The sequence below is a fragment of the Osmerus mordax genome, chromosome 19 (genome assembly GCF_038355195.1).
Source record: "Osmerus mordax isolate fOsmMor3 chromosome 19, fOsmMor3.pri, whole genome shotgun sequence".
NCBI lineage: Eukaryota > Metazoa > Chordata > Actinopteri > Osmeriformes > Osmeridae > Osmerus > Osmerus mordax.
Window position 1 is genome coordinate 3,535,637 of NC_090068.1, and position 9,356 is coordinate 3,544,992.

The window sequence follows — 9,356 nt, forward strand, 5'->3', positions numbered from 1 at the left end:
CCTACCTAATTCGACCGCCGTAATTGACAACACAGACACTGCGGTGGGTCACAACGACCCGCGGACAGCTCCACCTAGTGTTAACTAGTGATATAACCTGATATATTTGGGTCACGACGACCCGAGGGCGGCGCGAGTGTTCCTCCTAGTTTTAACTGGTGATATTATGTGATATACCCCTCCCCTACGTATCTACGCTTTTGTATTAGGAAGAGTCGCATCGACACGGCGGTGGCAGGGTTAATACAAAAATAATAAATCTTTTTTTTTTATTAGGTAAAGGTTTCGCTACACGACGGTGGGTCACAATGACCCGAAGGTAGCACAAGGGTTAAGGAGAGCCTTGCCACTCCCTATTAAGCCCCATTGAACCGAATTTGGCTGCAGTTCCACCAGAGTTCCACTGGGGGTGATCGCGAGCGAGTGCATGTTGAATGGGAGTCTATGGAGCTAAACGGCTAAATTTGTGTCTTTCGCCTGATTGTCGTTGAGAAATCTCTGATTTGATTGTAGTTTTTGCATGTTCAACATGGATTATAGGTCGAAAGTTTAATGAAGGAGTACTTATGTCCTTTTGATTTCTTACAGGGTGAGTCGTTGTTGCCCATAACACGCTAGCATTCTGCTAATGAATGCTGATTGGTTAGTGAAGGACTGATACGACCAGAGCTCCCGCTTGATGGCATCCGAAGCGGAATCAGAATGTCAGAGCATTAGCAACATTAGCAACAACATTAGCAAGCCAAAACTCTTTCTAGCATGTGTATTGACAGGGAGAGCCTAACCTGTCAGCTGTGTTGTCGATGCCTCCAGTGTGCGAATTATACAATGACATCGGGGGGGGGGGGGGGGGGGGGTCAACTCAGTGCCCCCCCCCCCCCCCCCCCACCGGGACGAAGTTCACCCCTGCCGCCGCCCCAACCAAGTAAACAGCACGACAATGGCACACACGAACGTACTACTAAAACTACAAACACTATTGTTTGTAGTCATTTCTTTCTGAAAAAGAAAAGTTGATCTTTACAAAATTACCAGAGACATTTACAACATATCTGACTGTTCATCACTAAATAAAGTTGTTGGAAATCTCTCCAGATTCTGACAAGCTATGAGACAGACAAATGAAGCTATCTTGCTTGATATTGAGCTAGCGATCTTTTAAGTTGGTGGTTAACCATGTTTCGATCATTAACATTCTTGTGAATATTCTACAGCTAATAGCCATTACAAATACATTCGTGACAGATTTTTAGGGGTATTAGATAGAAAACTTACCTTTCTTGCACTTTCTCACGACGCAGAACGCACCACTACACTGAGGTGATTCAATAAGCTTCTGTATTGCACACTGCCTGGTCACTCGCGTGCGGTGTTTTTTTGTTGTTTTATTGGGCACTGGTCACTCGCGCTGTGTTTATTGAGTGAATTTTGACTATGGCAGTCAGTGTAATAGTGGGCGATATTCCCTGCCATAAAGTTAACATTTCTGTGTATCGCCAACCTGTTATTGAATGAATATGGTAACTATATTGTGATATTTACGATTACAGAACGATATATAAATGTGTCGACCCCCCCGACCTGTGGTTTTATTCCGTAATTCCAAAATGAAACAAAACAACGGAAACCAAGCCTTTCTCCATAATCTGGTTCTGACATCCAAAATGGACAAAATGATATTACGAGGCTATTTTTCATTTTTTGCAGATACCAGCATAAAGGATATGGAATAATCAAACAAACGAGTAAATGGCTCGTAATAACATTTGTGTTATATGGTTATTCCGTTATTCCAAAATAAAACAAAACAACGGATACCACGCATTTCCCCATCATCTGGTTCTGACTTCCGAAATGGACAAATCGATATTACGAGCCTATTTTTCATCTTTTGCAGATATCAGCATAAAGGATATGGAATAATCAAAACAACGATTAATGGCTCGTTATTCCATTTGTGTTATATGGTTATTTCATCATTAAAAAAAAACCTAAACAACCAAAAACAAGCCGTTATACTTAAATGTGTGTTCGACTTACTAAAGTGACAAAACGATATTACGGCCCTATTTTGCGTTTGTCAACACGGGTTGCAAAATAGAAAAACCAATGGCCACAAGGTACACGGACCTGAGTTTTACCCCAAATGAATTGTGTGTGAGTACAACGGTACTTGGTTCGCTTGGTTCGGAATGGTTCGCTTGACCCGATGTTAGTTTCCTCAAGGATCACAATGACTCTTGACTAGAGACTTGTTGCTCTTGTGGTTAGTGGTAACTGTTTTAAATTTTTGTTCTCGCTGTGATATATTGTTTTTATTACTGTTGCTTGCTTTTTTCCACAGGTACACTTGCACTTATAGCGGTCCATGTTGTTTAATTGTAACTTGTTTAACTACATGCTCTTATAGTTCTTCCCTTTGGCACTTACTTTGGTTGTTCACAATGTGTGCTTCATGTTTTGGCTACTCGCGATGTTTTTTGGCTATCTTGTTGTTATGATCAGTGACCTATGCACTTTGTAAAGCTCTCTCTTGGAAGTCGCTTTGGATAAAAGCGTCTGCTAAATGAATAAATGTAAATGATATAAAAGTTATTTTCCTATTATAGATGTTTGGCTGATGGGCATACTCTTGGATGAATTCACATGCTACGGTTTGTTGCATGGTGTAAATTGATCAATTTTAGTCATTCTTGACAACATATCAACATTCCAGTGTTTTGCTGAGGCCTATCCCGACAGACCTTTCTCGGTTGGGCCTAGTTGTTGGAAATGCCTCATAGAATATACCTGTGGTTTTGCTTTACCTTCATGGCTACTGACATTAGCCGTGTGGGATATTACTGCAGAACAACAGTTCAAAATGCTCCTATAACAGCTGTTATTGTGGCCTGTCTCACTTGTTTCATATACCCATTTTCTTTGATCAGGTGTAGGTCTGTAAATGAGCACTAGATGGCTCTCCAGCACAGTCTACCTGTTGGTGAGTAAAGCTTTCACTTTATTTGAGTAATCCTCCTTGATGCTAGCTGAAATTTGTGTTTTTGTAGCTGTCCATTTTGAAAGGAGCCCTATGGTATCTGCATCCAGTGGCTTCTCCGTCTGGTCTGTTCATAACTGTGTGCAAGAACAATTTGACATCAGGCATCGTTGGTCTCCATGCTCTGTGCCTGAAGTCCTGGTATATCTGTCAATACATTTTATTTTTTACCTCGTCACAATTCCAACATCTGAATCTCACTTTGCAGCCAAGGACCATAGATATGCATAGAATGTGATGTTGCTTGATGTAAGTAAGTGCCAAGTGATAAAAAAAAAATGGACCCAATTGTAACACACTGTATGGTATCTGCAGTCAGCCCTCACCACAGGGTGGTCTGTTCATAAAACGGTGCAATAGTAACTCTGTATCTGGCATCGTTGGGATCTGTGCCATCTTGTGGCTGGATCCATGGTATTTGTGCAGAGACACGCCTATTCTCATTTAACTGCTTCACACTGAACTGCTCTTTAACTAGTTGCCATTTGTGGGCTGACTGCCCCAGGGTTGGAAGTGTCCAGCATACCCAACCCTTTCATCCATGTGCAGAGCTGGTGATGTCACAGGGCTCTGCTACAGAATGTTACAGAATTTCTGGCTGTTCTGACCTCTGATTTGATAGTCTAGCTCAGGGGTGGGCAATCCTGGTCCTTAGGGGCCACTGTCCTGCATGTTTTAGATGTGTCCCTGCTCCAGCACACCTGTTTCAAATGAATGCTTCAAGCTCTGTGGAAGCTGGGTAATGACCCTTCATTACCCGGGTAATCACCTTTCCCAAGATTGCCCACCCCTGGTCTAGCTAAAAGTATTGTACTGACAGTCATGCACCTTATCATACCCTTTTAATGAGCTTCAAATGGAAGTCCTTAAAATGGTTTTAATATTGCATGTCATGAAAGTGAGTCTTTTTTTAATTGTCCTCCACTTACAGGTATGCCCGTAATGGGAGTTGTTGTACCAAGAATGGTTTCAAGAGGAACTGTAGCCCCACCAAGGGTAAGATCGTCTGGCTGTTTTCCCCCTTGGATGTTTGTCAGTGCTAATTTGGTCATTTACCAAGGCTTTTAGGAGACTCAGTTCCTGACTTGCTGTGGAATTGACCATAAAGTGAATCTCATCCCAGTTGGTCTCATCAGCAGCCATGCTGAGGTGATCTACTGGGAACATTTCTTCCAAGTTACCCCCTTTGTTACAAGCAAAAGCTTTCCAATGAACTGTGTTAAATGTGAACTTTTTCTTTCAGGTGGTGCGTATGCACAGACTGGGGGCGCCTTTAGAAAGGTAAGCGGGCTCCTCGTTGCTATTGAAAATGTGGATCACATTCAAAGGGGGCCAGTCAGGATATTCTGCTGCTGGCCCTTTACGCAGTGATCCCAGAGCAGTGCCCCTGGATGTAATGCAGGTCCACAATGACTGGCTTGCTGTTTCAAGGGGCAACAAGTTCTCACTTGAGATTGCACCTCAGGGGCTTATGCAGTTCCTCACATTTATGCCTACCAATGCCAACTCTTAGCTACTGAAACTTTTTGGTTATTCCTTACTCATTCAAATGTATCAAATCTACAGGTGCTTGGGTAACTATTCCAGCCAACATGTCTTGAAGCCAAGAGCGTGTTGGAAACAGTTCAACAAATGTCGTGTTCACCAATCCCATTCAATGATTGGTATCTGTGTGGTTTGATGTTTTAATAAAGTATTTTGAGTCACGTGACATTTTGCCTCCTGTACAAATGTTTTGTTTGTCCTTTCCCCCTTTCTGTTTAGCTGTGCCTTCAGAATTGGGTGTAAACCTCACTTGTGTGGCCAAAGTCCCGCTCTACGGTTGATGCATATTAACTTGTTTGAGCAGAAGGGGTCAAGATGTGGGTGGGGCACTGAGCTGAACACCCGGCACTCTGCCAACATACGTGGTTCTCAGGATTTAATGTGGGTCATGGGGAAGAGATTAAAGGCTTCTCTTCACTGAGCACAGCATTCACTGCTGGCCCAGTTGACCATTGTGTATGTCTGTCCATTTATCAATGTAGAAAGTTTGAAAAATCTCAATTTGGATGTGATATGAAACCCTCAAACTCTGGATGATAAAGCGCCAACTTGAAAGACTTCTATAATCGCATATACATTTCATCACTCTGACATCACACTGCACAATCCTCTTCACACTAAGGGTCTTCTTGTTTGCCTTTTAGCTCAATGGAATTTCTCTTCTCAGGAAATTGACTTGTTAGGCTCATGTTGATCATAATGCATGGGTTTAGGTGTTAAAAAATTGGGCTGTCCCCGACTAAGATTTTCTTTGGTCAACCAAGACTCTACTGAACACTTCTGAAAATCTACGTAATCTAAATTTGAAATTTGTTTTTTTTCTTCAATAAATATCAATGTTTTTCATCAAACAATTTTGTGTGATTGACCTCACTGTTATAAGAGATCATCTGAAAGAAACACAGGCTACGTAAGAAGGGAGATTTGACAACTACACAAAACATGTACAAACGTACAAAAAACTAACTGACTCAATCTAGCTACTTGACATTCCAGATTCAGCCGCTATAAAATGTGCTATTACTAATAAGCGTTGTGTCACCAGTCCTGTTACCGAATGCTGATATACAGTTAGGTCCATAAGTATTTGGACATTGACACAATTTTCATCATTTTGGCTCTGTATACCACCACAATGGATTTGAAATGAAACAATCAAGATGTGCTTTAAGTGCAGACTTTCAGCTTTAATTTCAGGGTATTTACATCCAAATCAGGTGAACGGTGTAGGAAGTACAATACATTTTATATGTGGCCCCCCCCTTTTTAAGGGACCAAAAGTAATTGGACAATTGGCTGCTCAGCTGTTCCATGGCCAGGTGTATGTTATTCCCTCATAAAGGGAGTTCGTTATTTCATTGACAAGGAGCAGATAAAAGGTCTAGAGTTCATTTCAAGTATGGTATTTGTGTTTGGAATCTGTTGCTGTCAACTCTCAATATGAAGTCCAAAGAGCTGTCACCATCAGTGAAGCAAGCCATCGTTAGGTTTGTTTTGATTTTTCAGCCTATCAGAGAGATAGCAAAAACATTAGGTGTGGCCAAATCAACTGTTTGGTACATTCTTAAAAAGAAAGAACGCACTGGTGAGCTCAGCAACACCAGAAGACCACGGAAAACAACTGTGGTGGATGACAGAAGAATTCTTTCCCTGGTGAAGAAAAACCCCTTCACAACAGTTGGCCAGATCAAGAACACTCTCCAGGAGGTAGGCGTATCTGTGTCAAAGTCAACAATTAAGAGAAGACTTCACCAGAGTAAATACAGAGGGTTCACCACAAGATGTAAACCATTGGTGAGTCTCAAACAGGACGACCAGATTAGAGTTTGCCAAAAAACATCTAAAAGAGCCTGTACAGTTCTGGAACAACATCCTATGGACAGATGAGACCAAGATCAACTTGTACCAGAATGATGGGAAGAGAAGAGTATGGAGAAGGGAAGGAACTGCTCATGATCCAAAGCATACCACCTCATCAGTGAAGCATGGTGGAGGTAGTGTTATGGCGTGGGCATGTATGGCTGCCAATGGAACTGGTTCCCTTGTATTTATCGATGATGTGACTGCTGACAAAAGCAGTAGGATGAATTCTGAAGTGTTTCGGGCAATATTATCTGCTCAGATTCAGCCAAATGCTTCAGAACTCATAGGACGGCGCTTCACAGTGCAGATGGACAATGACCCGAAGCATACTGCGTAAGCAACCAAAGCGTTTTTTAAGGCAAAGAAGTGGAATGTTCTGCAATGGCCAAGTCAATCACCTGACCTAAATCCAATTGAGCATGCATTTCACTTGCTAACGACAAAACTGAAGGGAAAATGCCCCAAGAACAAGCAGGAACTGAAGACAGTTGCAGTAGAGGCCTGGCAGAGCATCACCAGGGACGATACCCAGCGTCTGGTGATGTCTATGGGTTCCAGACTTCAGGCTGTCATTGACTGCAAAGGATTTGCAACCAAGTATTAAAAGTGACAATTAGATTTATTATTATGTTTGTTTGTCCAATTATTTTTGGTCCCTTAAAAAGGGGGGGGCCACATATAAAATGTGTTGTAATTCCTACACCGTTCACCTGATTTGGATGTAAATACCCTGAAATTAGAGCTGAAAGTCTGCACTTAAAGCACATCTTGATTGTTTCATTTCAAATCCATTGTGGTGGTATACAGAGCCAAAATGACGAAAATTGTGTCAATGTCCAAATACTTATGGACCTAACTGTAATTGTGCCTGATTGGTTATCTCTTACAATTCACTAGAAATTAAAAATATTGATTGCTTAACATGCAAATCATCAGAGCGCGCTGATCACTTCAAGACAAAGTGCAGCATGTGAATTTACGTAGAAGACGAGTGGGGAACGGTGCAACAGAAAGATTTTGTTGTCTTGGCCGAAGAAAATAATTTCGATTTGGATGTGATATCTTTAACCTAGATTATTCAAATTGTACATTTCAGTTTAGGTAATAAACCTGCAATCTTGCTTCATGTCTTTGATTATACACATGTATATAGTCTACAGAACTAGCCATTTGACTAGTAACAAGATAATTCTTTTTATTAGATCATTCCAATTTAGCACGTCCAAAGCCGACACAACAAGAATGCGGTCTCTCAAATCAGCCTTTTGGGAAATCGAAAACTATGCTGTTGTTCAAAATAAAATGCAGATGGTTAGACCTACAGTATCACAGCATAAGCAGACATGGACTAAAATGTTCGTTCTCTGAACATAAAAATCCTAGGCTTACATGCTAGCCTTCACACCAGGGCTGGACTGGGACAAAAAATCGGCCCTGGCATTTTTGGCCCAGGCGGCCCACATCCACCGTGACTGGTCGGAAACATTCCCTGCAGACATAGTCCTTAAAATATGCGTGCATTCTATAATATGAGTTGCCTAGCATTCTGCGTTCATGTGATAGTTTTGGATCCTTCAAGAAGGGTCTCAAGACTTATCTGTTGATCTTACACTTAAATAATTAATTAATTCTTAGAGTTATGATTTGTATATTTAAAGGGGCGATTGATTGCAAAACCGATTTTACCTTGTCATAGTTGAAAAATGACAGTTTGGTGTGTAAAATAGACATACAGTGAACCTCAAAGTCCATTGAAACCTCTTTCCTATCAAAATTTTACTTCTCACTACTATTTTGAAACTGCAACTTGCAAACGCTAGCTTTTGAAACAGTGCAACTTGTGACGTCACAAGTTGCAGCATCAACTTTGTCACGGCCTAAAATGTACATTTACCCGCCCTCTGGTTTTCTGGTCCAGGAATATAAACGGAGGTTGCGTAGATTTCGGACACTTTTTTTAGCTAGCTGCTCGCTGCTCTGTACTTCCACAGGAATTACAAATAAGAAAGTTAATACGTTTTCAAGCTATTGAAAATGGAGCACTGCACAATGCAATGTTCCAGGCTGTACCGGGAATCCTGACACTTTTCACCATCTTCCCAAAGAACAAGACACTAGACAGGCATGGCTGATCTATGGGAATATCCCTATTAAGTACGACGCTAAAGTATTAATTTGCTCGGACCATGTCACCGAGGAGAGCTTTGAAAACCTGGGACAATGTAAAGCATGATTTGCTATGAAGCTGTTGCTGAAAAGAGGTGCTGTTCCGACCTTAGGTTTATCACAACCGCAAGCTGTATGATGTTCTTCTTTGGCTCTCGACGAAGGCGGTCGCATTTTTCTCTCCTCCCCTCCCTGACCTTCCCTGCTTGGCTGTGTCTTGTGTCTTGTTTGTCTCAAGATACTCTCTCATCATCGCTCTCCGAAACTAGAAGCATGGAATTAATTAGCTGGCCTCTCAATGCTATTGACACCATCTTCTCGTAGAGAAGCTCGGGTGCGGGGGAACCCAACTGTCCGGACGGGACGTTCGCAGCTGGCTACACGATGGACGCGTGGGAGGATTGGCGTGTCGTGTGCCTAGCGGCGCTTTCCGTGGAGGACGTTGAAGACATCTTCATATTCGGAACCATGATTACAGGCTTTCTGCTGTTTGGAATAGGCGCTGGCTTTGTATATCGGAAAATCAAGGAAACGGCTGCAGCCATCAAAAGCCCCGTTAGGCTGCCCGATATGATTGATGCGGTGGGCATTGTTGTTGTAGCTCAGACTGTGAACTTACAACGCAGCATTGATTACAACAGGGATACGTTTGCGGCTCTGCAAAGGAAGATGGAGGACATGGAGACCTTCCTGAAGGGTGGACGTGAAAATTGAGTTGCGGCTACTCGTCAAAACAACTACC

The 9,356-nt window shown here is 42.1% G+C and overlaps 1 long non-coding RNA gene and 1 other non-coding gene across 3 annotated transcripts; both read left to right on the forward strand.

Moving 5' to 3' along the window:
• The first annotated feature begins 2,594 nt into the window (after window positions 1–2,594).
• On the forward strand, window positions 2,595–4,745 carry LOC136963607 (uncharacterized). 2 transcript variants are annotated; one of them, XR_010878997.1, is made up of 5 exons: window positions 2,608–2,654; window positions 2,931–2,983; window positions 3,972–4,036; window positions 4,284–4,321; window positions 4,607–4,745. It is a non-coding gene; the product is annotated as an uncharacterized lncRNA (long non-coding RNA). The 2 variants fall into 2 exon arrangements; XR_010878996.1 differs by having other exon boundaries at window positions 2,595–2,983.
• LOC136963681 (small nucleolar RNA SNORA18) lies at window positions 2,723–2,856 on the forward strand. The gene has a single exon (XR_010879027.1). It is a non-coding gene; the product is annotated as a small nucleolar RNA SNORA18 (small nucleolar RNA).
• Window positions 4,746–9,356: the final 4,611 nt, after the last annotated feature.